Raw genomic sequence first — 26,821 nt, forward strand, 5'->3', positions numbered from 1 at the left:
TTAACCCGGGAGAAGGTGTTAGGCACTCCCGAGTTCCGTGGTTCTAGCACGGTCGCTTTGATAATACTTGGCTTATGAAATTATTTAATTACTGATTTTAGAACCTACATGCGTTTACTTCTTTTACCGCTTTTAATTAAGGAAAGTTATCTTGAAACGGGTTACGCGTACGTATACCCGCTTGTTTGGCGCATCAAAAATCATGTCACGCGAACATGTCCACAATTCATAACGCTTTATTAGTATTAAGAAAATCTGGGCCGAAGTTGCGAGAACGCATACTCCGGTTTTGTTTTTAGAAGCGTAATTGTGTTATGCGGATGTATACACAATCACACTATGCGTTTTAAGATGGCCCTAAAGGATTTTCTATGAATATTAATCATTTTTAATATCTAGGTTATAAAATTAAAACGAGGCCATAAACTATTAGTATTATCTAATACGGCTCACCTCCACTAATTATTGGGCTTAATTTGCTAGAGCTAAATACGACTAAAAGTCTTACTAAACTAACCAACGGATCACATGTAGAAAGGTTAATCATTTTAAGCAAGGGGATCAACCCAACACAAAACGGACCAAGGGCCCAACTGACAAGCCTGGTTTAATTGGCCATTGATGCAGGCTAAACGCGCAGAGATACTGGGCTCCAGATGAAGCCCGGTTCAGTGGCATTATTGCAGAGGATCTGCGGTTGCATTTGGGCCAGCGACAGTGGCCCAACATATTAATCAACAAATGCATTTGAGGCCAGTAAACCTGTATAAGTTCAGGTATTGAACTAATAACCAGTTAAGTTAAAGATAATGAGATTTCTTTTAAAAATAATGCATGTATTCCACAACCTCTAATTGCATAATTGTTCATCACCTCAAGTCAACACTCAGCTATGGCAAACCCAGACAATATACGATCCAAATGTTGATTTTAAAAGAAAGGAAAGCCGAACATGATGAACTAATGGGAGCCTAGAGATATCCAGAAATTAAATAAGCCTCAGATTCATTGAAATACAAATACCTAAGTCATATGACATTTCACTCTAACCTTAGAACAAAATTACCATTTGAGCAAGATAAAACCAACATTGAACCTCAGATTAGATATTCAAAACAAAATCTTTCCAATTATAAGCCAAATGCCAAAATGCTCTTAGGATTAAACACCATGACTATAGGGGAAAGCTGTGACGTTACTCCTAATTATAAAGACAACCATCAAACGAATAAACATGGGTCCAAAATCTGAAACTGATCTTCAGCACCTAAATAAACAAAGCTAAAACATAATTGATCTTCAGCAGGAACTGAGCAAAGATCAGTGATCCCTACCATTTAAACCAAAAATAAAACTGAATGTGCCAAAGTCCATAGTCCATTTATCATTATAGATTCAGATTTAATCCCACTCACACATAGATTTAGAATAACCCATTCTCACATATAGATTCCTAATACACCAATAATGAAGAGAGAATCCTGATTGACATTTATAGCTAGGAATTTATTATAGGGTATTGAAAACAGTAGGAGAAACATAATACTAAATAAAAGCAACTTGTATTCATTCAAATTCCCATTGAATCACATAGCTAGCATTCATTTGTGGCTCATGGATAGAGGAATACCTGGGATGCAAAAAAATGACAAAATGAGAAGTCAGCTATAAGCAGTAGCAGGAGGTGTTTCAGCAACAAAGTCCGCTAACTAAACACAGCTTCAACCCAGGAATAAATAAGGAATGATCAACTTGGAAACAATTTTGAACCAGCAACATCATTCGATAAAGTCCAACAATCAAAATCCAACCAGAAATGAACCCAAAAACCCTTGAATACCAACTGATTCAACTCATTTTAAACTTCAGTTGTTCAGGAATTATTTAGAGTAAATATCGCAGGAATTTCAGGGATTTTCTCTAATAGAACAGTAATCTTTTGAAGTTGTATTTTCAGCTCCTCCAAATCTGCCTTGAAAGGCAAGTTTAAGATGCCTTTATAGGCAAGAAAGGTAGGGCTTCCTTCAGATTTTGGTTTTTGCATTTTACCCCTTTGTGAATTTTTCATTTTGCTTAGTTAGACCCCATTTTATGACTTGGTGCCCAAGCTAAAGCCACTACAATTTTGAAATCCAATAAATGACCCCCACCAAACCCCCTAGAAGCTTCTATTTCTGTTATTAAAAGATTCCCTATCCTAGACTACCCAAATTAACCTTTTGCCCTTTAAAAATTACCCTAAAAACCATCTTGGATCAAATTGACCAGACTAATGGGTCTACAGACCCTAAATTGCGTCCCTATTTGAGCCTGTTGTTATTTACTAACCAATTACAACACCTATGGGCCCAAATTAGAGCTAAACCAAAATTTCCCAAACAACAAACCTGGAACCATTGTTTTAACACAAACGAAACAAGAAGCAAAATTAAATGAGCTAAACAATCTGATTTCATAACAACAAATTAACTCAATTATGGACCTAATTTTACTGGCTAGGCGATTACACCGATAATAAAATGAAAAACAATAATCATGTCGTTAACACCAAGGAGTCAAGCAAAACAGGATCGAGGGACGAACTAAAGAAATTGAAGGACAAGCATTTCTCAAAGAAGAAGAAAAAAGAAACTAACAAGGCCAGTGACAAAACAAACTCGGATTCCAACGAATTTCAATTCGTATGAAAGCAGTGACGGGTGAGGATAAGAGATCAACTCAAAAGGGAAGAAACAAAACTTACCAGATCAAAGCCTGAAACCTATGGCGACTCGAACCTCTGATTTCGTCCTCCAATAACATTAGTCGTTTGTTCTTTAGTAAAACAAACAAATAGCGTTATTAAAGGACAGAATCAGACCAAACTGAAAATGATCGGGACGGAAAATCCTTCATGTAAAGGTTTAGGGGTTTAGGTCAGACCTTCAAATTAAGATTCGAACCGTTGAAACTTGATTCGAGGGACACTGAGTTAAGATTGAGGAAGAGGGAACCATGGGGATTCCGGGGTGTTAGTTTGGTGGTGAACAGAGGTTGCGCCGCCGGCCACGGCGTAGGACTCAATGGCGGCGCTCTAGGGTTTGGGGATTTTGGGGAATTCCAGTGAGGTTCAAGGGAAGCTAATGGTGGATTGATGATGAGGGAGGGGAGAAGGAGCTCTGCTGTGAGTTTGGTGACGATTGGCCGCCGGCCGCCGCCGTAGGCGATTTTCGGCGGACGGCAGGCGGCGGTGGAAGGCGGAGGCGTTACAGGGTTCTGAGAGGTTTGAGAAGAGACTGGATAGGGGGGGGGGGGGCGTAGGGTGCCATTAGGACAGTTATATAGTTTGGGAGACATTAGTTCCGGACTGTTTGATCATCTGAGATCAACAATCCAGATCAAAGTGCAAGGAATGGTGTCGTTTTGGTTAAGTATGGAGGGGACCGGACCGGGTAAGGGGCTTGGGCTAGAACATGGTAAATTGGTTTGGGCCTGGAGTTTAAATCTGAAGACTAGCCCAATTGCTTTTCATTCCTTTGCTTTTATATTTTTCAAATTCCTTTCAATTCTCTTAATTCCTTTTCCCCCTTTTTTTATTATTATTATTTTTCTCTTTTTTTGAAAAGATTAAATTCAAATCCTAAACCTAATTAACCTATCAAAACCCTAATCGAACCTAAATGATAATTATCACCATTAATGAACAACGTTAAAACAAAAAATACTCAAAATAAAAGTTAAAATAAAAATGCAAATTGAACTATATATTTTTTTGTGATTTTCCTTTTTTATAAAACAACTTAATTACTAAACAATTATGAAAATTTAAAATTAACTCCTAAATGCACATGCAACACATTTTTTGTATTTTTTATTAATTAAAATAAAATAAACATGCGCAAACAAATAATTGACAAGCATGCCACAAAAATCCCCAAAAATTGCAAACAATGGAAAGAAATTTATTTTCTCGAATTTATGGGAGTAATTCATATAGGGCAAAAATCACGTGCTCACAGGGACCACCCATGATCCTATGCAGACAGACACGGCTTAGGGAGTCTTCTATATCCGTTTTCTCAATCTTTTTGGTGCTTATTTGGACTAGTTGGCATTGGGGACAATGCCAGCTTTTATTCGAGGGGGTGCGCCCTACATTTTTGGATGACTGTATATATTGATACCATTTTATGCTTTCTTGATTTTCATTTGTTCTGTATATAATTTTATATTTAGTTACTTTTATCGCACTTTTTATCTTTCCTTTGGCCTGTATATAAAGTTACATTTCATTGTATATATTCATCCCGTATATTGTATATTCAAATCCCCTCTTGTATATATTTATTCTATTTTCCGCAAAAAAATTTCATTTTTAGCTTCTTATTTGTGATTCGTAGCTTCTTGTTTTTGAAATTTTCAATAAGCCTTTGGTTTTCGTAATGTCAGGTTCTTTCCAGAGGTGGAGTATTGTGTGAACCGGGTGGCTCTTCCCAATGATAGATGGCGTGACAACCTTCTTAAGGGTTTGAGTCCGTTTTTCTTTTTGTTTTTAATAGTTTTTAATTAAGGGTACCTCAAGCAAAGCTTCACTTGGGCCTAGCACATTTGCCTTTGATCTTATGATCAAAAACAAATTGTTGTGTTTAGGATGGTGAAAGTCGAGACCTTGAGACTCTTGTGTTGACCGATAATCATCAAGTGGTTTTTCGGGACCATTGTGTTCTCAAATCGTATCTATGGTCGTTGTGGGCCCCTGACTCTATGTCTTCAGCAATGCCCTAGCTTGTGTGGTGAGTAATTGAATTGCGAGTCCATGTCCCAAGCCATTGGTCTAGAACTTGCCTTCAATATTTGTTGAGGCGAAATCCAAAGTGAATTTTGACTTGAGGCGTGATTATAGGCTCTCCTTGATCCATATGATAGATTGAACAATTCCATAGCCTACCAATGATAAGATCCCTAGTCAACCCTTTTGAGATTTCGACCTTTTTCTTTCAAGAACCATGATACAAGCCTATAAAGAAAAGCAATGAAAAAGAAAGAAAAGCAAAAAGACAAAAAGAAAGTTCAATGTGAAAAAAGAGTAAAAAGGGATTCAAGAAAAGCAATGAAAAAGAAAGAAAGGCGTGGAAAGTTGAAAAAAAAGGAAAAAGGTTTGAAATGCATGAGAAAGAGTGACATTGTGTCTCTCTAACCCCTTAGAAAGAAGTCAAATGACTCAAAGAGTCAAGTGAATTGTGCCAAATGAATCAAAAGAAGTGCTTAAGGGAAGATGGAACCCACTTAAACAAAAACTTGTCCTACCCTAAATCAAAAGCCTTCACAATGACTCCACAAAAGCCCTATATGATCTTAAGTTGAATGAAGCTTACGTTAGTGGATACTTACATAAGGGGCAAGCATATGGTACCTAGAGCCGGACTTGTGACCTTTCCTTGAGAGAGATGCGTGAATTCCCATTAACCTCGTTTTGTGTGCAACTATTCTAAAGGTGAGGTTTGCTTAGGGAGAGTTGAGGATATGTGAGTTTGGGTTCCACAATGACCAAGGTAATTGAAAAGAGTTCTTTGATGTATTGAGTCAACTCTTGATGCTCTTGTGTCGCACTTGATCCATGGTTTTTCAAAGGTTAAATATTGTTAATAACTCATGTGTGTCGAGTGCAATTGTTAGTCCCAATTGATGCTCGTTGAGGTTACTTTAGGATAGCTGAAAATTCTTGGATTTTACCTCAAGGGGTGGGTCTTATTTTGTTTGCTTGAGGACAAGCAAAAGCTTAAGTTTGGGGGAGTTGATAACTAGGGATTTTGACGTGTTTCATGCTCCTTCTTGCTTACGCTTTGAGTATAAATTCTTACAAAATAGTCCCGAAAGCCTCATAAGTTGTGCTTGATTGCTGGTTTGAGCAACAAAGTGACGAGATGTCAAAAATGGGCTCAAAAAGAGTGAAACCTGCACAAGTATCAAAGACAAGACAACTCAGGACAAATAAGCCTAGTGCGGCCGCACTACACTTTGTGCGGTGCGCACTAGGGACATTCAGAGACTGGATTTTAAGGCAACAAAGCAGTGCGACCGTAGTAGATATTCCGTAAGAAATTCATCAGGTATAGTCCCTTGTTAAGAATTTAGGAAAAGAAAGTGGGAAGTATTAATCCTAGAATTATAACTCCATTCAAGGACGTATTAATTGAACTTAATTCCACAAGAGGATGTAAATAAGAGAATTTGTAATATAGTGGATTCACGAACAATACGGCTCCTTCAAGGAGTAGGTACACACAAGTCTTTCTGACTCACATCTTATCAAGACCATGTTTATGAGAATTCTTCAATATGGATATACATATACAATGAGTAGAAATTTTGATTTGACTCACTTAATGACTTTAGGTTGGTAGGGCAATAGCTTAATCAATACTCCTCGACTCAACATCCCTAACGTACATAGGTAACATACTGATATAGTACATGATCTGGTGGTGCAGAGACATTAATAGGAACAAGGGTACTCCCCTTAGCAAGAAGTTCTACCAATCCCTCTATGGCTCCATACATTCTCCTAACAAACCCTTAGGCAATCTCCCTCATATTCAATGGTGGGGGCATTCCCTCTTTACTACTTCCAAAATCATGAATTACTCATCTTAACATTAAGACATAGAATGGAAATTAGCTCCCTATCTTGAGCTCTACTGCAGGATCTTGGAGTATCAAAGAAGGGTAAAATTACTTAATGTCCGAATAGCCTCCAACTTATAGATGTGGTCGACTACAACCGATAAGAAGGACTCCACTAGATACGGCTCCGAGACATCCTTGGACACTTTAAAACCTTAGGCTGTGATACCAAGTTTGTCACGACCCAAAAACCGAGGTGCGCGACCGATGCTCAACCGAGTAAGCCCGACTGAGCAAGCCTGTAAGGTTTCATCCTACCCAACCCAACTCATGATTAAATAGGAGATGGACTCCATTAATCAGCTTTAGTAAGTATTTCATTAACAACTTCCATTTTATTTCCATTAGCAACTTAAATCACAATTATCAAAATATTACAAATTTTATAAATCTTTGCCAAACATTAATATTTCTACTTTAATTCCGATACCCGACACTACCCACAACCTGTCTACGGAGCCTCCAAACATAACTGAGGAGTAATGCAATATAGAAATGTCGGTAACAAGGCTCCAGCTATACCTCAAATACAAAGTACATGATAAAAAAATGAAACAGGATCCCGAAACGAAGTGGGGCTCACCAAGTCAGCTGAAAGGATGATACGACACTAGCTGCGACCAACACTGCCTGCTATAGAAACACCTACATCCATTAAAAGACGTAGCGCCCCCGGCAAAAGGGACGTTAGTGCCATCGAATAGCACTAGTATGTATAACTAAACACCATCTAGTTAGAAAGAACTTTCATACAATAATAATGAAATCACAAGTACAACTCAAACACTTTAAATGATCACGACATTATTAAATAAAAGAATCATGCCATCTTCACATTATTTTCTCATAGCTTTTAGTTTGGGTCATTTCATACTATTCAACATTGTTCACAATACCACCGCTATCTTGAGCGGAGTCCGATCTCGACCCGATCGGCTAGGTCGCCTCATTTGAGACACATGTTTCAATCACAATATCATTTTCTTTTTTTTTCCGGAATTCATTCACAACACCACCGCTATCTTGAGCGGAGTCTGATCTCGGCCCGATCTTCAAGGCCGCCTTACCAAGGCATTGTTCCCTTCTCATTATCCATTTCGTTTCACATATATCATTTCATAGGCGCTTGGGGCCACGAATTATCACATCATTCTTGGCACTAGGCCACATTTTACATCATTCCCAATTTCAATATTAGTTTTGCCATTTAGGACAGTAGGTGCACACAAGAGCAATTAGAAATTGTAAGCATAGATGAGACTTCACATAGATGGAACAATATATGTAGCTCCAATATCAATTTAAGGTCTTAGCATTTCAATACATGATTCATATCCTTTGCACCTTTTTACGTTATCAAGAATAGTACGTTGATCATATTGGAATGCATCTTTCACAAATATAAGGTCACAACACCAATTCATGTAAGTATCAATCAAAGCAAGAATCCAAAGTTCAGTCTTACCACATTTACACAAGCATCGATAGAGCTCAATTTCTAAAAGACGTGGTTTTAACCATACATACCTTGTTTAAGCTTTCCTTAAGTTACAGCATCGTTCCGGAAATTCTAGCAATCCCAATCTACTTTGAGACATAACAAAATTGAACACAAATTAGGAAGGTATTCATGGTTTCAGCTCATTTGAGCATTTTATCAAATACTAGTTGAGCATCTTGATTTCAAATCTCTTTTGCAAGGTTTCCTTCATTCCCCAACCCAATCATTACTTATTTATGTTCAACAATCTTTCCACAAGCCTACTTTTTACATGCATGTATACATAATAGTATTACACCCAAGAATCATACCTCAATACCCCATCTTATACCCCAAACTCGAAATTAAAGCCTAATGTATAGAATCTCACTTCTTAGATGAAGAACTTGTGATTGGGTTCTTTGATTCTTGAAGATTGATGCAAGATTGGATGATTGAATGTTGGGTTCCTCCTTCTCTCTCTAAAATGCACTCAACTCTCTCTAAACTCAGTTGAAAAATGACCCCAAATGAAGCCCCAAAGACTATATATTAAAATGGGGTCGGGTTATAAAAGTAGGAAGCTTAACCCTCCGAATGCGGGTCTACGGTCGCATAATGGACCGCAGAATGGGTGTGCTGGCCGCAAACGTGTTGCAAAACTCGGTTCCCACAACTAGGCTACACTGGTCCACTTTGCTAGCAGATTTGCGATCGCAAATCAAGTATGCGGACCGCATAATGGTTTTTGCGATCGCATATCTGACACAGGATCTCATTTTTGCAACCTTTGGTAATTTGATCATAACTTTGTGTAGGAATGTCCAAATGACGAACGGTTTGAAGCGTTGGAAAGTAGACTCAAAGAACTTTCATGCGGTAGGTTGTTAATCACATAAAACCTTATACATATTTAGATATTCTCGTTCAAAATATGGACTAGTGCAAGCACCTTTGGAATCTTAGCCTATTATTAAACTTTTCCCATTTGGTTTACACTTAGGCCTCCCCTTGGACCCCACCTCACTTAATATATCACTCATACACTTGTTTACAAAATCCAATTGATGCCCACCATGTTAATAGCACAAAAATATTATAATTAGCCTACGTGGCACTACGAAATCCTAGGTTACTTAGCAGAAACTTTTTCGGGGCCATACATAAGGAACCCTCGGGGTTCAACCTCAAGCTATGCCTCGGGCCTCTCAAGTGAAGCAATGGAATGTCACAATGATCACAAAATTGGATTCTTCAAAACGCAATAAATGTAAGCAATGTAATAAATTTGAGGAATAAAATTACGGGAGAATATGCTTAAGTTAGAGAGCAGAGAATGTTCTTGTTCTTGTATTGAATATCATGTATCCTACAAAATAATAAGGGTCCCCTTTTATATAGGAGGGGGAATCCCAACACAGTACATATGTAATTATTACAAAGAAACATAGTTTGTACTGCTATTTACTAATCTGGTACAGACTAGTACTACTCTTGCAGGTATTGTCAGCCTTGGTCACGTGCCTTGGAAACCTCCCGCTTGTCCATGGTAGCCACCGATCTGTGCTGCCCCGAGGTTGAGCTAAGGAACCCTCGGGGTTGAACCTCGAGCTGGGCCTCAGGCCTCTCAGGTGAAGCTACGGAATGTCACAATGATCACAAAATTGGACTCTTCAATTTTTTCCGTATACAACTATCCCTTGGCCTTCCTGGTGTGAGTACTGCTCAGGGTTCTAATGAGACTTGGGGACTAGGTCTTTCTCTTATTATATGTTAGATAACATGCCTATAGGTCTTTCTGCTATTATATGTTAGATACCATGTCTATAGGTCTTTCTGCTATTATATGTTAGTTAACATGGCTACGGGTATTCACTGTTATTATTAGATAACCTGCCTATAGGATTTACTTTACCCCAAGAAATATTCTGCTAAAAGCTTGTCTAAATGTTTGGGTTTGCATTCGCATGATTAGATACCATGCCTATAGGAAATGGGATAACCAAGTCCAACTTACAGCATACCCAAAACTATTTCTTTAGAAATCATGTTTATAGGTTTTAATTAGTTGTCAAACTCGCTTAGTTAATATGCATATCTCTAGGAATTAATAAGCAGTTTCAACCACCAAAAGTAGAATTCATTCCTATAGGGATAACTATCATTTGTACCAAATACTAAAATTGGAACTCTGCATAGCGTCTTGCTAAATGTCACTAGAAAGCATGCCTATAGGAGTAACTAAATAATTCGGGGCATCTTTGTTGTTATCACTGTCAATTGCTGAATAAGTCACCTAGATAACATGCCTGTAGGTTCAAACGCTTTTTAATTGTAATTAGTAGGCAATTACATAGTCACTTAGAAATTATTTCTCATAAACTGCCAGGATAATTAAAATCAAGAATCACATAGAAATCATGTCTATAGGACCTAACAATCTTTGACTGTTAAAAATTGTCGATACGCCATTTCTTCGTGTGCATTTGCTGCCAAATGTGTTGAGGCTAAATTGAGCCTTTATTTGCTCTTGTATGATAAGTCCAACTTGTTTTGTATGTCTCCTAGTATTACCATTCTGAGCAACCTAAGTTAAGTCTAGAACCACCCCGAGATAGAGGTCCAAATGTCTCCTGGACCATAGGTATGGGACGGGTAGTGCACGCGTAGGATACGACTTAGAATTGACTAGTACGCTTTAAGTAAACTACTTCAAGATAGTAATTGGGTAGCAGTAGATGATAGTCTCTGCCCGCTGAATAATATGAGTAACAACCCATCTTGAGGGAGTTATGAAGTATTATTTATGTTTCACGGGGTGATCCTTTAGGCTAAAAAACTTAGGACCCCCCTCCCCTATGTGTTTCAATTGCTTATTCACGTTTAGTAATTCCGTGTTTCTTAGCTTTGATCACATAGACTAATTCACATAATGGAGTTCGGTCGGGACCCACAGTTGTGGACCTCGAAGAGTGCCTAACACCTTCTCTTGGAGATAATTTCGAGCCCTTACTCGATCTTTTGTGATGCAAACTGGTTAAACACAGTTATCTGCAAATTGGTGCCCTAACGCACCTTAATCCGTTAGGTGGCGACTCTCTCTTTTAAAGCACTTCCATAAAAGAGTTGTCAATGTCGTAACCCGATCGCGAGAAAAAGGGGCGCGACACATTAAACCAGATGTAGAACTGCCAGGGTTACAAACCTCCCAGGTTTGAAATGTTCGATGGAACTGGTGATCCGAAAGTGCATCTAAGAACATATTGTGACAACCTTGTATGGGTTGGAAAAGATGAAAGAATTCGTATGAACCTATTCATGAGGAGCCTCACTGGAGATGCTTTGTCTTCGTACATCACTCAGAACCCAAAGAAGTGGGTTAATTAGGTGAGCATGGCGTCAGAGTTTATGGATCGATTCAGCTTCAACACAGAAAATACACCAAATGTTTTATACATTAAAAATCCCAAGAAAAAACCAACGGAAACCTTCTGGGAATGTGCTACTCAGTTGAGATATGAAGCTGCGAAAGTAAGGCCGGCACATGAAGAAGAACAAATGAATAAGTTCTTTGTCAGAGCTCAAGACCCGCAATACTACGAAAGGCTGATATTTATTGAAAACCATAAATTCTCTAACATCATCAAGTTGGGAGAAGGAATAAAAAAGGGATCAAGAGCGGAATGGTGACAAATTTCGAAGCACTCCAGACCACAAATAAAGCTTTGCAGTCAGAAGGTATTTCCAAGAAGAAAGAAGTGAGTGCAGTAATGGTAGCTCAAGGTCCAAAGTCTCCTCTCACATACCAAACACCTCCACCCACATACCAGCCTTTACCCCCTAGATAGCAACAACCTACTGCCAGCTACCACACTCACAACACCCAACCCGCATATTACAGCTCACCACAACTAGCCCGCCAAAACTACTAAAAACCCAGATCACCCAGACAATACACCCCAATTGCTAAACCCACAGACCAACTATACGAGTGACTGAAGGCTGCTGGTTACATCACTCCCATTCCTGTTTTTGCAATGGAAAACACTTCTCAAGGGATAAACACAAACAGACATGTGCCTATCACTCAGGCATGAAGGGTCATACCATTCATGGGTGTCGCACTCTAAAGGACAATATTCAGACATTAATTGATACTAAAGTCATACAGGCAAAGGAGGTCGCACCCAATGCTCGTAACAATCCTCTTCCAGATCATAGAGGTGAGGGAGTAATGTGACAGAGACCGATGGAGAGTTGGATCCGAAAGGGTCAATTAAACTCATTAGGGAAGGGGATGATCCTAAAACATCTCCAGTCACTCTCACGCCTACCGTGGTACAAACCCAGGCACCGATCGAGGTTGAGGTAGCTGCACCACCGCCGTTTGAAGTCTAGGTGACCACACCCTTCATCGTGATGGTAGCACCTACACCATCTTATAAGTCTGATGCTATACCATGGAATTATGTTGCGAAAGCAAAAAGGAAAGGAAAAGCAAAAATTGAAGAAACATGTGCAGCACAGGGCATGACTAGAACTGGTTGGGTTTATACACCCGAGCACTTGGGAGGTACAAGCAGAGAAGCTGCATCTAAGCCGCCTATCTTGGAGATTGGCCCTAACGACCTTTGGAGAAAAGTGCAAGTGAGAGAATACTCTATGTTTGACCATTTGAACAAAACTCCTGCTCAGATATCCATTTTATCACTGCTACAAAACTCCGAGACACACAGGAATGCTTTGATGAAGGTGCTGAGTGAAGCCTATGTACCCACCAATATCACTAGTGGGGAAATGAACAACATTGTCGGGCAGGTATTGGAAAGCCACAAAATCACTTTTCATGAAGATGAGCTACCACCTGAAAGACTAAGTCACAACAAGGAACTACATATCACAATAGAATTTGAGGACAAATTCATTGCCAGAGTCCTGATAGACGGGGGTTTGAGTCTCAACATATGTCCACTGACTACTCTGAAGAGACTGGGTAAAGGCCTGCACGAGACGAGCAAGAAGAATGAATGTGAAGGAACTTGATGGATCTCAGAGAGCCACAATCGGGGAGGTCAACCTCAGCCTATAGATGGGCCCAACCTGGTTTGATGTTGAGTTTCAAGTGCTGGATATATTTGCATACAATCTATTATTAGGATGACCCTGGAAACATGTCGTTGAGGTCGTAGCTTCTACTTTGCATCAGGCTGTGAAGTTTGAGGGAACTATCAAGAGGTTATCATCCATGGAGACCGGAGTAATCCTATTTATACCAATCAGACTGTTTCAGTCATCGAGAAGAAGATGAAGTTGGTTCGGGAAACATATCATCAAATTGAGCTTGTCAACGCAATTGAATTAGAAAAATAGTGGAGAAACATGATAGAAAACATATTTATATGGACAAGGTATGAGCCTGGCAAGGGTCTCAGGTAGAGTCTCCTAGGGATCACCAAACCGGTATAGCTAAAGTGTCGTAGTACAACCTTTGGGCTTGGGTATGAATACACTTGGCAAGAGTACCAGGATTGATCGCCGCCATGGTGTGGTCCTTATTATCCGCTGGAACAACCAGTACCACAGTTGCACCAGATATTTCATCAATCTGACGTGATGTGGGGGTCTAAAGAAGATGAAGCTTTAGCTAGCATAAGGAAGCTGTTTCTGGATGATGAAGGCATGGATTGCAGTGCGATAGTTGAGGAGGAGGAGGAGCAAGACCTTACTATTCAGACAGTGGAGAAACGAGCTATTCTCAAGAACTGGACTGCTGCACCATCGCGGGCCCATCGAGTTCCTGGGTAGCCTGGCAATTAGCATCAATTCTTAAAGCAATTTTATGTGCATCTAAGACATTTTCAGTATTTTGTTTTGAACGTATTTTGTTTTGAAATAATTGCTCGAGTCATCGAGCCGTACTTGGTTTACATTTTCAAGATTTATTTAATGCATTGTTATTTTTAGTATTTATTATTATTCTTTACATTTTCTCTCTACAACATTAATATTACCTATCCCGATGAACCTACGATAGTTACATGTAATGAGACAACGCAACATAAAGATAGTGATTCAGAGGATCTGGAAGAAATAATAATACCTGAGGAAATTTTCAGAGAAGTGGAAAACTTTGAAAACAAGCCTAATTCTAATTTAGACAAGACTGAGACAGTTAACTTAGGAGACTCTGAAACAGTCAAGGAAACACGTATAAGCATTCACCTATCACCGTTAGAGAAAGAAGAGTACATCCGGTTCCTGAAAGAGTATGAAGATATTTTTGCATGGTCCTACGATGATATGACTGGTTTGAGCACATCCATAATGGCTCACAAGCTACCTACTGATCCCATGTGTCCACCTGTAAAACAGAAACTTAGAAAATTCAAGCCAGAAACTTAGAAAATTCAAGCCAGATATTTTTGCATGGTCCCATGCATGAACTCCAGTCTTTTGTGGATTGTTTTGCGGGGTATCATCAGATCTCGATGGATGAAGATGATGCCAAAAAGACAACCTTTATTGCACCATGGGGGATGTACTGCTATAAAATGATGTTGTTTGGCCTAAAGAATGCTGGAGCCACTTATATGAGAGCTATGAAAACTATTTTCCACGACATGAAACATAAAGAAATGAGGTATATGTGGATGACATCATCATCGAATCCAGAAAAAGCGCAGATCATATAGCAGGCTTGAAAAAATTCTTCGATCGGCTTCGAAGATACAATCTGAAATTGAATACCACAAAGTATGCCTTCGGAGTCCCCATCAGAAAGTTGCTAGGGTTCATCGTCAGCCGACGAGGGATTGAATTGGACACGTCAAAGGTGAAAGCTATACAGTACTTGCCACATCCGAAAAACAAGAAAGATGTGATGAGTTTTATATGGTGTCTCAACTACATCATCCAATTAATAGCACAATCAATTGTGATTTGTCAACAAATTTTTAAAATGCTGAAGAAAGATGCTGTAACAAGATGGACTGAAGAATGCCAGAAAGCCTTTCGACAAATCAAGGAGTATTTGTCTAAACCACCTGTTCAGGTCCTACCGGAACCAGGGAGACCTTTGCTGCATTATTTTTCTGTACTAGATGGGACTTTTGGTTGTGTTCTAGGACAACACGATGAGACGGGAAGAAATGACAGGCCATATATTATCTGAGTAAGAAATTCACACCCTATGAAGCACGGTACTCTTTGCTAGAGCGCACCTCCTGCGTTTGACATGGATAGCTCAGAAGTTGAGGCATTACTCTTATGCCTACACCACATTTCTCATGTCAAGGATGGATCCGCTGAAATTCATCTTCCAGAAACCCATGCCTACGAGAAAGTTAGCAAAACGGCAGATTTGCTGATTGAGTTTGACATCATCTATGTAACTCATAAGGTGGTCAAAGGACAAGCGTTGGCGGATCATTTGGCAGAAAATTCTGTAGACAGAGAATACGAACCATTGAAAATGTATTTTCCCGATGAGGAGGTATCGTTTATGGGAGAAGATATCATCGAAGCATACGATGGTTGGAGAATGTTCTTCAACAGAGCTGCAAACTTCAAAGCAGTGGGCATTTGTGTTGTTTCAGTGTCAGAAATAGGCCAACACTATCAGGTATCAACAAAACTCACGGTTTCCATGTACCAACTATATGGCAGAATATGAGGCTTTCATCTTGCCACTCAGGTTAGCCATTGACATGAATGTTTACGAAATGCTGGTGATTGGAGATTCTGACTTTTTAGTGCATCATGTTTTAGGCGAATGGGCTGCAAAGAATACAAATATATTGCCATATCTGTGCTGTGTACAAGAGCCGATCAAAAGTGTTTACCGTGAAAATGGTAATAACAATTAGATTTGATTTTATGGTTCTAAAAATACGTGATCAATTTTTATGCCGGTTGTTAAGCAACAGATGCTAAGTGAAAGGTTAGAAATCAGGATTATAGCTTAGAAATGGTATGATGGTCAAACCAAAGAGTTGGGATCGGGGGTCTCGAGCCGTCGATTGCGAGGCCTCGGGGCCGAGCTTTATTGCCGATTTGGGGCAATCGAGGAAGAGATAACAGTTACAAGAGCTTTGATGGCGGCCCTTTATGATCAATGACAAGCAACAAATGAAGAACAATAAATAACACAATGAATGTGAGAAATAAATGAACTATTAAAATCAAGAGAATATGTTAGAGAGCAGAGAGAATGTTCTTGTGTCTTTTGTATTGAGCAACAGATGTCTACAAATGACAAGGTTTCCCCTTTATATATGAGGGGGAACATAGTACAAAAGAATTAATTACAAATATATGAGGCAGGTATAGCTACTCCATGCACTAGAGCCAGACCTTTAGGTTTCGCCAGCCCTAGTAATGCGCCAAGGGAACTTCCAGCTATTCCACCGTAACCATTGATTTGTACTGCCTCGAGGTAGGACACCGATGTCCCCTCGGGATAAAATTCGACCGTGGTCTCGAGCCTTTGGAAACCTTGTCACGAGGCATTTTAATGGCCAAAAATTGGACCCTTTGATTTTACCGTGCACAGATAGTCCCCACCTTTCGTAGAGTGGAACGATAAGAAACGACTTTGATATATGTCTCTCTGAACTTTGGCTCGAGGCGATGAGACCAGGGGGCTAATTTCTTCCGATTTAGGGAGATGTTTGGATTCTACACCGCTGCTTAGGAGGGTATTTGGATTATACACCGTTGCTCACCTCTGTACCCCGGCCTGGTGTGGCACTTCATCCCTTTTGCTTTCCATGGGGTGAAGTGGCGCTACCGGCCGGTAACTTGCATGGAACAATGTCCCAAGAAGTGGACTCAAAGTAGTCGTGCAGGTAGGGCCGGCGCTCGCCAAGTCTTCTTCCGGGTCGTGATTTCCTCGGCCTGGTAAAAGCTTTTGCTCTTTGGCGAGCTACGGCTTTTTCTTCATCCTTTTCTGCTTCTTCCTCACCACTTTCCTCTTCTTCATCTTCTCCCTTGAAGATGCTATTTTGGGAGGCCGAGATTAGACTGTCGAGGAGGCGATGCTCGAACATACTGCCGTCGAGGATGCTCCCCGGAGAATAGGCTAGGCTCTGGGATTTAATTATATATGTACACCTTTTTGCTTCTTTGTTACTGTGTAAGGACCCTTCGTTGGCTTTTGTAATCATATGTAAGGACCCTCATGGGCTTTGTAACCGTTGTTTATCAATGGAAAAGATATTTCTTCAATTCGTCTCTAATTTATGCATTATTTCCCTTTGTCTGCTTTTGTGAAGAATCTGAATGTGTGATCCTACTGACTGATATGGATACTGAGCCCGGGCATAAGTATTTATCTGGCTCTTGATTGATTAATATTTCCCCTTGTAGAGACTTTTGTCATTCCTTGGATCGGGTCTGGAGTGGATTGATGAACTTGGGCTGTTGAGATCCCTGGCCTCGAGTTGAATAAGAGCAGGGGCTCCGAATTTTCAGCACGGGACATAGGCTTTTAGACCACGTGGTAGGCCTCGATGGGGGAACTTGTCTGGAAGTCTGAAAATAAGGATAGTCATTAGGCTCTCGAGAGCAGTCCCCGAGCGGGGGTTCCCTCTATCTCGGCTTCCCGGAAGCTTGCTTTGAACTCAGTAGAGATGGCTCTAAGGCGTCGCAAATAGATCTCGGATGGGGGCTTACCCGAGTTTAGGCGTCGGGAAATCTTTTGGAGCGAGACCGTGCCCTCTTGGAGGGGGAGAAGAAATGCCAGCTCCTGGGCTTCGGAGCGATGGTTCTTACAGAATGATGATTCGAGGCCGGATGCTCGGCGAGGATATTTCTTCCCCCATCGAAGGTACTTCGAGGGGGGCCCGAGACCAGGAGCCGCATATGCTGAGTGATCGCGTCCCCACGGGTGTGGTTCTTCCGGGGTTGATGGAGCCAGAATAGTAGATGTGCGCTCAACCTTCAAGGAAGCTCAGCGGCTCTATTCCAAGGTGAGTTCGTGTTGATGTTAAAGTCTTGCAATTTTTACTTTCTTGTCGAGCTTTTCTTTCATAGGGTTTTGACAAGCTCATGTCCGAGCTGCTTCATCGTGAGGCCATGCTGCGGAAAGCCGTGGATGGGGAGAGGTGCCTCAGGCTTCTTTGTGATGATAGAGAAGACAAGTTGGCACTCTTACGGTACGAGGCGAGTTGGAGCTTTAATTGTGAGAGCTACCTGAATGAGCAGGTAGTTCTTTTGCCGTGCGAGTGTATGTTCATCCTTCTAGCTCCTGAGGCTAATGTTTTGTTTCTTTTTAGTTGCAGAAGAGGATGGAGGACCAGGAGAGCCTTTGAACCTCAAAAGCGAAGGCTTTAAGGACTCGATTTCCCTTTTTGTTGTTTCGCTCGCCATGTTGAATCCTTTGAGGACTCGAGAGGCGGGCACGATTTGGTTGTGCAGCCCGAGCCGCTCTACCGCTCTCAACCTGATAATGTTGGCCGAGCTACCTAGATCCACGAGTACTTGTTTAATTTGAAATGTATTTACAAGGAAAGAGATTACCAGTGCGTCGTTCTCAGGTTGAGACAAGGTGTCGATGTCCTCGTCGCTAAATGTGAGGGCATCATCGGGTATGTAATCCCGAGTGTATTTTTCTCTGGTGATGGATATTTGTGTTCTTCTGATCGTGGGTTCCTCTGGTTCATCGATGCCTCCCAAGATCATGTGGATGAGGTGTTGTGGCTCATTTGTCTCGTTCTTCTTTGTCGCTCTCTTTCCTAAAACTACTTTTTAGCCCGGTCACTCAGGAATTCTTGGAGGTGACCTTTGGTTAGTAGTCGAGCTACTTCTTCTAGGAGCTGATGGCAATCTTCGATTCTGTGGCCGTGCGTGTTGTGAAATTCGCATACTAAGTTATGATTTCATTGCGAAGGATCTGATTGTACACGCCTGGGCCACCTGGCGTCTCTGATTTTACTAATGGCGAACACGATGTTTGATACATCAACGTTGAAGTTGTATTCTAACAAACGAGGTGCCTCCGTTAGCCCTGTGTGCCTATCGAATCCAGCTCTGTTGATGAGTCCCCAAGGATTCTATCCTCGATCCATTCATCGATCCATGCGGGGTATGTTGCGCCTCGCGGCGTTTCTCCTGTCTTCAGTGTACGACTGGTACCTTTCTTTGTTTCACTTTGGATCCTTCGCCAGAAGCCTGCTTGGGTATAAGGAGCCCGAGAGGGCTCCTAATTGATCGTCCTCAACCCTGATTTTTGACTGGTATCAGTTATAAACGTCCGACAAGGTCACGGCGGGCGTTCGGCCTGATTTTATTTCAGCTGCTTCGAAGCCGCCGAGCTTCGTTCATTCAGACCTTGAGTGAAGGCCTGCACTGCCCAGATGTCAGAGACTGGTGGCAGTTCCATTCGTTCCATTTGAAAGCGAGATACGAACTCTCGCAGCATCTCATTCTCCCATTGCTTAATCTTGCAGATGTTGGATTTCCTTGTTGCTACATTGATGGCACCAGTATCTGCCTTAATGAATGAATCCGCCAGCATGGCAAAAGAATCTATCGAGTTCGGGGCCAGTTTGCGATACCATATCATTGCCCCTTTACAAAGCGTTTCCCCGAACTTCTTCAGTAGGACGGACTCGATCTCATCGTCCCTCAGGTCGTTGCCTTTCACTGCACAGGTGTAAGCAGTAACATGCTCGTTGGGGTCCGAGGTTCTGTTGTACTTCGGAAGGTCTGGCATTGTGAACTTCTTCAGAATGGGTTTTGGAGCCGCTTCCTGTGGGAACGTCTTCTTTGAATCCACACCATTTAAGATCGGGGGTGCGCCCGAAATTTGGTCGTCCCTAGAGTGGTAGGTCTCGACCTTCTTGTCAATGGCCTCTGTCTTCTTCTCGCCTGATTCGATCCTCCTCGTGAGGTCCTCGAGCATCTTTACGATGGCGGGGTCGGCTGCCGACCCATTATTTCTTGACCTCTCTGGTACCTGCTCGGCTGGGGGAGTCGTCCTCGTTGCTACCGTGCTAGGAGTTTTCTGGTGACTTTGCAGCTAAGCAATAGCCAGATGTTGTGCCTGCAACATTTCAAAAATAACGCGAAGGCTAACCTGCCGTTCTTCCCTAGCAGGGTAGGGGTTTTTTGGGCTTCTTGTTGGTCGCCTTGGTGTATGCTCATGTTGGTGTGGGAGCTTAATTTGACGTGTTGAGCGTCGTGTGAAACCGCGTCCACGGGAATTGGTTCCGGTGTGTTCTCAGGTTTTAGTGGTGGTACACCAACACTTGGGACGTCAACACATCTTCAGGGTTGATGTTTTCACGAGCGTTTGCTGAGTTAGACATCTTGACCTGAAATCAAAGATTTTGGACAAGAAAAAGTGTAAAAGATAACTTGTGTTATGTGGTCAAACAAGCAAGAAAATAATCACTATTATTTTTAGCCCCACGGTGGGCGCCAATCTCTTTACCATGAAAATAGTAGTAAAAATTAGATTCGATTTTGTGGTCTAAAAATACGTGATCTAATTTTATGACGGTTGTTTAGCAATTGATGCTAAGTGAAAGGTTAGAAATCAGGTTCGAACAAAATGGTTGGAATCGGGGGTCTCGAGCCGTCGATTTCGAGGCCTTGGGGCCGAGCAGGATGGCTGATTCAGGGCAATCGAGGGAGAGATAACAGTTACAAGAGCTTTGATGGTGGCCCTTTATGATCGGTGACAAGCAATAAATGAAGAAGAATAAATAAAACACAATGAATGTGAGCAATAAATGAAGTAGTAAAGTCAAGTGAATACGTTAGAGAGCAGAGACAATGTTCTTGTGTCTTTTGTATTGAGCAACAAATGTCTACAAATGACAAGTGTTCCCCATTATATATGAGGGGGAACATAATACAAAAGCATTAATTACAAAGATATGGGGCAGGTATAGCTACTTAATGCACTGATACGGGTCAGAGCTTGACCTCTAGGTTTTGTCAGCCCTAGTCGTGCACCTAGGGAACTTCCCATTGTTCCACCGTAACCAATGATTTGCGCTGCCTCGAGGTTGGACACTGATGTCCTCCCGGGATAAAATTCAACCGTGGTCTCAAGCCTTTGGAAACCTTGCTCACGAGGTGTTGTAATGGCCGAAAATTGGAACCTACGATTGTACCATACACAAAGAGGTTCACGAATATAGAATTCTAACATGTTCCGAGGGTTCAGATTGACTTCGCATATGCATTGGCCACTTTATCTTCCATGACACAACACCTAGACACGAATTTCAACGATCCTATCCCAATAGGAATTCATAAGCATCTAGCTTATTGTGCTCATATTGAAGAATAAAATGATGGAAATCCATGGTTCCACGGCATCAAAGAATGCTTGGCAAAAGGAGAGTAACACACACTCCAAAGGTTATCCAACTACTTCTTTTAAAGCAGAGGAATACTGTATAGAAGGACTCCTGACCTAGCGTTACTACGGTGTATCGACGCCAAGGAATCATCCATATTGCTCGAGGAAATACATGCCGGAACGTGCGGGCCACACATGCATGGTTTTGTCTTAGCCAAGAAAATACTAAGAGCAGGGTATTTCTGGATGACCATGGAAATAGACTGCATCAAGTATGTCCAAAAGTGTCACCAATGCCAGATACATGCCAATATGATACGAGTGCCACCCAATGAACTCAATGCACCAAGTGCACCCTGGCCTTATTCCGCTTGGGGCATGGATGTCATCGGTCTGATCGAACTCGCTGCTTCGAATGGACATAGATTTATTCTAGTGTCCATAGACTATTTCATAAAATGGGTTGAAGTCCCATCTTACAAAGTTGTAACTAAGAAGGTCGTTGCAGATTTTGTTCGAGATCGCATTGTTTGTGGATTCGGAGTACCACAGTCAATCATTACTGACAATATGTGAGACCTTCAAAATCAAGAATAAGAATTCCACAGCATACATGCCGCAAATGAATGGAGTTGTATAAGCCGCCAACAAAAACATCAAGGAGATATTGAGGATAATGGTAGATAATTACAAACAATGGCACGAGAAGCTACCATTTTCTTTGTTGGGATATCGTACCACAGTTTGCACATCAACTAGGGCAACTCCTTATTTATTGGTTTACGGTATTGAAGCACTTATCCCTGCTGAAGTAGAAATACCTTCTCTAAGAATCATAAAGAAGCTAAGCTCAGCGACGCAGAATGGGTACATAGCCGCTATGAACAACTGGCACTCATTGATTGAAAGAGAATGAATGCAGTATGTCATGCTCAACTCTACCAGAACAGATTGGCAAGAGCTTTCAACATAAAGGTCAAACCAACGCAATTCACATCGGGGCAGTTGGTGCTAAAGTATTGCCGCATCAAGATGAACCTAAAGGGAAATTTTCACCCAATTGGCAAGGTCCCTACATGGTTAATTGAGTACTAATAGGAGGAGCACTTATACTTGCACTAATAGATGGAGAAATTTGGCCAAAACCTATCAACTCAGGCGTAGTCAAGAGATACTATGTTTAGGATTGTTTACATTTCTTCATTTGATATAACTGATCTACGCTTGACCTGATTCCCATTTAAAAGGGGATATGTAGGAAACCCTGTGGGTTCCGTCACAGTTTAATAAAATCTTCATTTTTCCATGATCTGAAACTCAGGCAGAATTTTGAGGGGGACCCTCAAAATTCTAAAGCAAGGAGGTCGCAATGTCTCTAAAATATGTCACAGTCGCCGGTTCATCTAGATTATTTGATATCGCATACTATAACATTTCAAATAAATATATTTCTGCAAATGCATGCATATTTTTTGAAAACTTTATTTCTATGACAGCCAGATGTTACCCAGGGTAACTCGAACAGGATCATAAGGCAAGAGCAAAGGTAGATCAATGTTATCCTACTCTGGAAGATTGCAACTCATTAATTCTGTGCTATTTGGCATCCAAACATATTGGGCTCAAAATTTTCTATTGCCTAAGAAGATTATGAAGATGATAGAGACCATTTGCAGAACTTTTCTTTGGACTGGATCAAATGCCATTTCAAGAAAAGCATTGATAGCTTGGGACAAGATTTGTCAACCAAAAATTGCTGGGGGGCTGAACATTATCAATATGAGGGTCTGGAACAAAGCTGCAATTATGAAACAACTGTGGGCATTGACAATGAAGAAGGATGCTTTACAGATCAAATGGACACATAGTTACTACATAGAGTACAAGGACATTGAAGAGATGAACAAACCTAAGACAACAACTTGGGTGGTTAGGAAAATCATAGAGGCAAAGAAAGATGTGATGAAGATGAACTCAGGGCATGGAAATGTCATATCAACTTTGACACACTTGGTGAAACAGGGCAGGTTCCAAATTCAAAAGGCTTATATCAAGCTAGTGCCTCAGCTTCCCAAAGTTAGCTGGAAGAGCATTCATTTGCACACACAGATTTATCCACGTTTCAAATTTCATTTATGGCTGGCTATTCATCAGAGAATAGCAACTGTGGACAGACTACTCATGTTTGGGATTCAAGTACCACCTGATTGTGTATTATGTGTAGGTACTATGGAAACATTTCATCATTTGTACTTTGGATGCCCACACACGAGATTATTGTGGGATAGAGTACTGAAATGGCTGGGAATTACAAGAATAATTGGAAGCTGGCAAGATGAGATAGCATGGATCAGCAGTATAGCCAAATGGAAGAATGGCAAAGCAGAAATCACTACAGCAGTTTTTGCCATGGTAGTATACTGCATTTGGCGGGAAAGAAACTCCATCAAATTTTAAAAAGGTCGATACATGGTGGATGAAACATGCAAGGAGATATCTATACACATGCACATACAGGGGAGATCAAAGATCAAATGGCAACAATCATTACAAAATGTAAATAGTTATCCTTAGGAGTAGCTTGTGTTCTACATGATGTCTTATTTTAGTAAAATCCCTGTAATAGTATTAGAGATTAGGAGATTGATGGTCAGCACCAATCTGGTTTTGTAAAGACAGTTTTTTCATGAAATGAAATGCTAGTTTATCGGAAAAAAGGTAGATCAATAAAACGAAAGTGAGAACCAACCTTCCCCCACAGAATTCACAATTTTCTTTGGATGCAGGCATAATAAGACATTGATATCCGCAGACATTGATATCCGCAGACGCATCAAGTCACTGCCTTCAAGACAACAAACTATCTAGCACAAACATCTCTAACTAAGAAATACTTTACTTTCTCACTATAGCTCATAGTTTTCTTGCTTGAGGCTATGCATTGCCTTCCAAATTGCATAAGGCTAAGCACTATCTTTCCCTACATTAGACTAAGCATTGTCTCCTCTTTGCATGAGGCTAAGCATTGCCACCCTTATTCGCATGAAGCTAAGCACTGCCTCCTTATTTGCATCGAGACTAAGCATTATCCCCCCAATCGCATAATGCTAAGAACCGCCTTTCCTTGCATCGAGACTAAGCAATGTCTCCTCTTCTTGCATAAGGCTAAGCATTGTCTTTATCTGCAAGAGACTAAGAATTGTTTCCTATTCCTGCATGAGGCTATGCACTGCCTCCCTAATGGCATAAGGCTAAGAATTACCTTTCCTTGCATCAAGACTGAGCACTGTCTCCTTTTCTTGCATAAGGCTAAGCACTGCTTTTCTCGGCAGCAGTCTAAACATTGTCTCCTATTCCTGCATGAGGCTAAGCACTTCCTCCCTAGTTGAATAAGGCTAGGCACTGTCTTTCACCGCATGAGACTAAGCGCTGCCTCCATAATTGCATAAGGCTAAGCACTGTCTCCCTTTCCCTCGCTTGAGGTTAAGCACTGCCTCCCTTATTCGCATTGCCTTCCTAATTACATAAGGCTAACCATTGCCTTTTTCTATCGAGACTAAGCATTGTCTCCTATTCCTGCATGAGCCTAAGCATTGGCCCCCTAATTGCATAAGGCTAAGCACTGCCTTTTCCACACATAAGATTAAATATTATCTCCATTACGCTATCTAAAACATAGCACTATCCTCTATCCATCTGGGGCTATGCAATGCCCTCATCCTACACAAGACTAAGCCTTGTCTTGTTTCATTCCGTATATGACCAAGTATCATATCTTTGCATTTCATGTGCTGAAACATCGCCATTTTGTCAGAAGGCATCATCCTCACAGCCGGGAGACACCATTCCATGGATTAAGGATCTCTCAAATTGCACATCATTATTCAAAGGCGTCATAGTCTAGAGGCACCATCCTCATGGCCCGAGGACATCATTGCATGGCCTGCGAATCTCTTATCATACTCTTCATGGCCCAGGACGTCATGGTCTAGGGATGTCATCCTCACCGTCCAAACACAGTTCTCATGGTCTGAAGGGAATTTGCATCATGTTTAAATTTTTTCCGCAACCCATATATATATTCGCATGCGCCGTGTTTTAGGTTTTCCAGGTAATCTAGGAGGTAAGCGTTTTGCCAAAGGAGCAATATTTGCTCCAGTTTCCGTTCATAACGTTCACATCCTTCAATTGTTTGAAACATAACCGACCACCATCAATTACCCACTTTTCACTCTATGACCGTTCGGATATTTGTTCGGTGATATATCCATAACGTTTCAAATTCACATTCATGGCTTTGCATAAATTCATCCAATACTATCCTACCCAAAAGAACTCTTTCCGAAACATACGGCCATCCTTATAGAAACTCGATCGATTCCGTTCACCGTTGGATCCAGAACTATCCACGGCCTGATTCCTGTAACACCAGGAATATGTAGGCAACTCAGGAACTAGGGTTCGACCCCCATTTTTTCCAAATCACATCATCCCTCATTCAATTCGGCCAAAATTGGCCATCATTTTCTTTACCCGACAACTCTTTTATCATTTCCGGGTAAAGAGGGTCAGTTGTTGATACCCAATTTCGCCCTCATATTTTTCAAATAAGTATAAATACTTTCAAAATATCATTTCTGTATCATCATTTTACTTTACAAATCTATAAAAGTATTTTCTATAATTTTCTATAACTTTTAGAGCTTTAAAATTAATTTTCTTGCATTTAAATTACTTAAATATTTAGCAATTATCCCTTTAAACTATTTGCAATAACTCAATCATCTAAAATTACTATTTGGTATCCTCATATACACAATTTCGCAATAATAGCCTATATATATACAATGCTCCTTATTTATATTATTTGCAACAAAATAGCATTTTATATTTTTATAACACTAAATCATTTTATTACATCATTTTAGTGCATTAAAATATTTTTTATCTCTTTACTAATCATTTTTATAAATTATTTTGATAAATTATGTGTGTTTAGAAAGGTGGCCCATTTTTAAACCAATTGTCGAACTGAAATGCCCCAGTACCTTAGCCCAACAGCCCCCAGCCCAAAACCAAATGATCCATGTATAATACTCGGTCGGTACCCATTTTAATTATATCGCACCATTCACTTTAAATCCCAGCCATTGATCTTTTAAGATCAACGGTCCTCATTCATCCTCCCATTTTAATTAACCTTGTTTCCCCATATCCTCCGTGCTGATAAATTTTGATCACTATGTCTGCGCAGGTTTTGCGATGGAGTGCAGATGAGACCGCCTCCCGACGGCGAGGCAAAGGCTCCGCAGCCTGATAAGGGCAGGAAAAGGAAGAAAAAGGCGGCTGCTGATTCTCCTTCGGAA

This window comes from Nicotiana attenuata, chromosome 7 (genome assembly GCF_001879085.1).
Source record: "Nicotiana attenuata strain UT chromosome 7, NIATTr2, whole genome shotgun sequence".
Lineage (NCBI taxonomy): Eukaryota > Viridiplantae > Streptophyta > Magnoliopsida > Solanales > Solanaceae > Nicotiana > Nicotiana attenuata.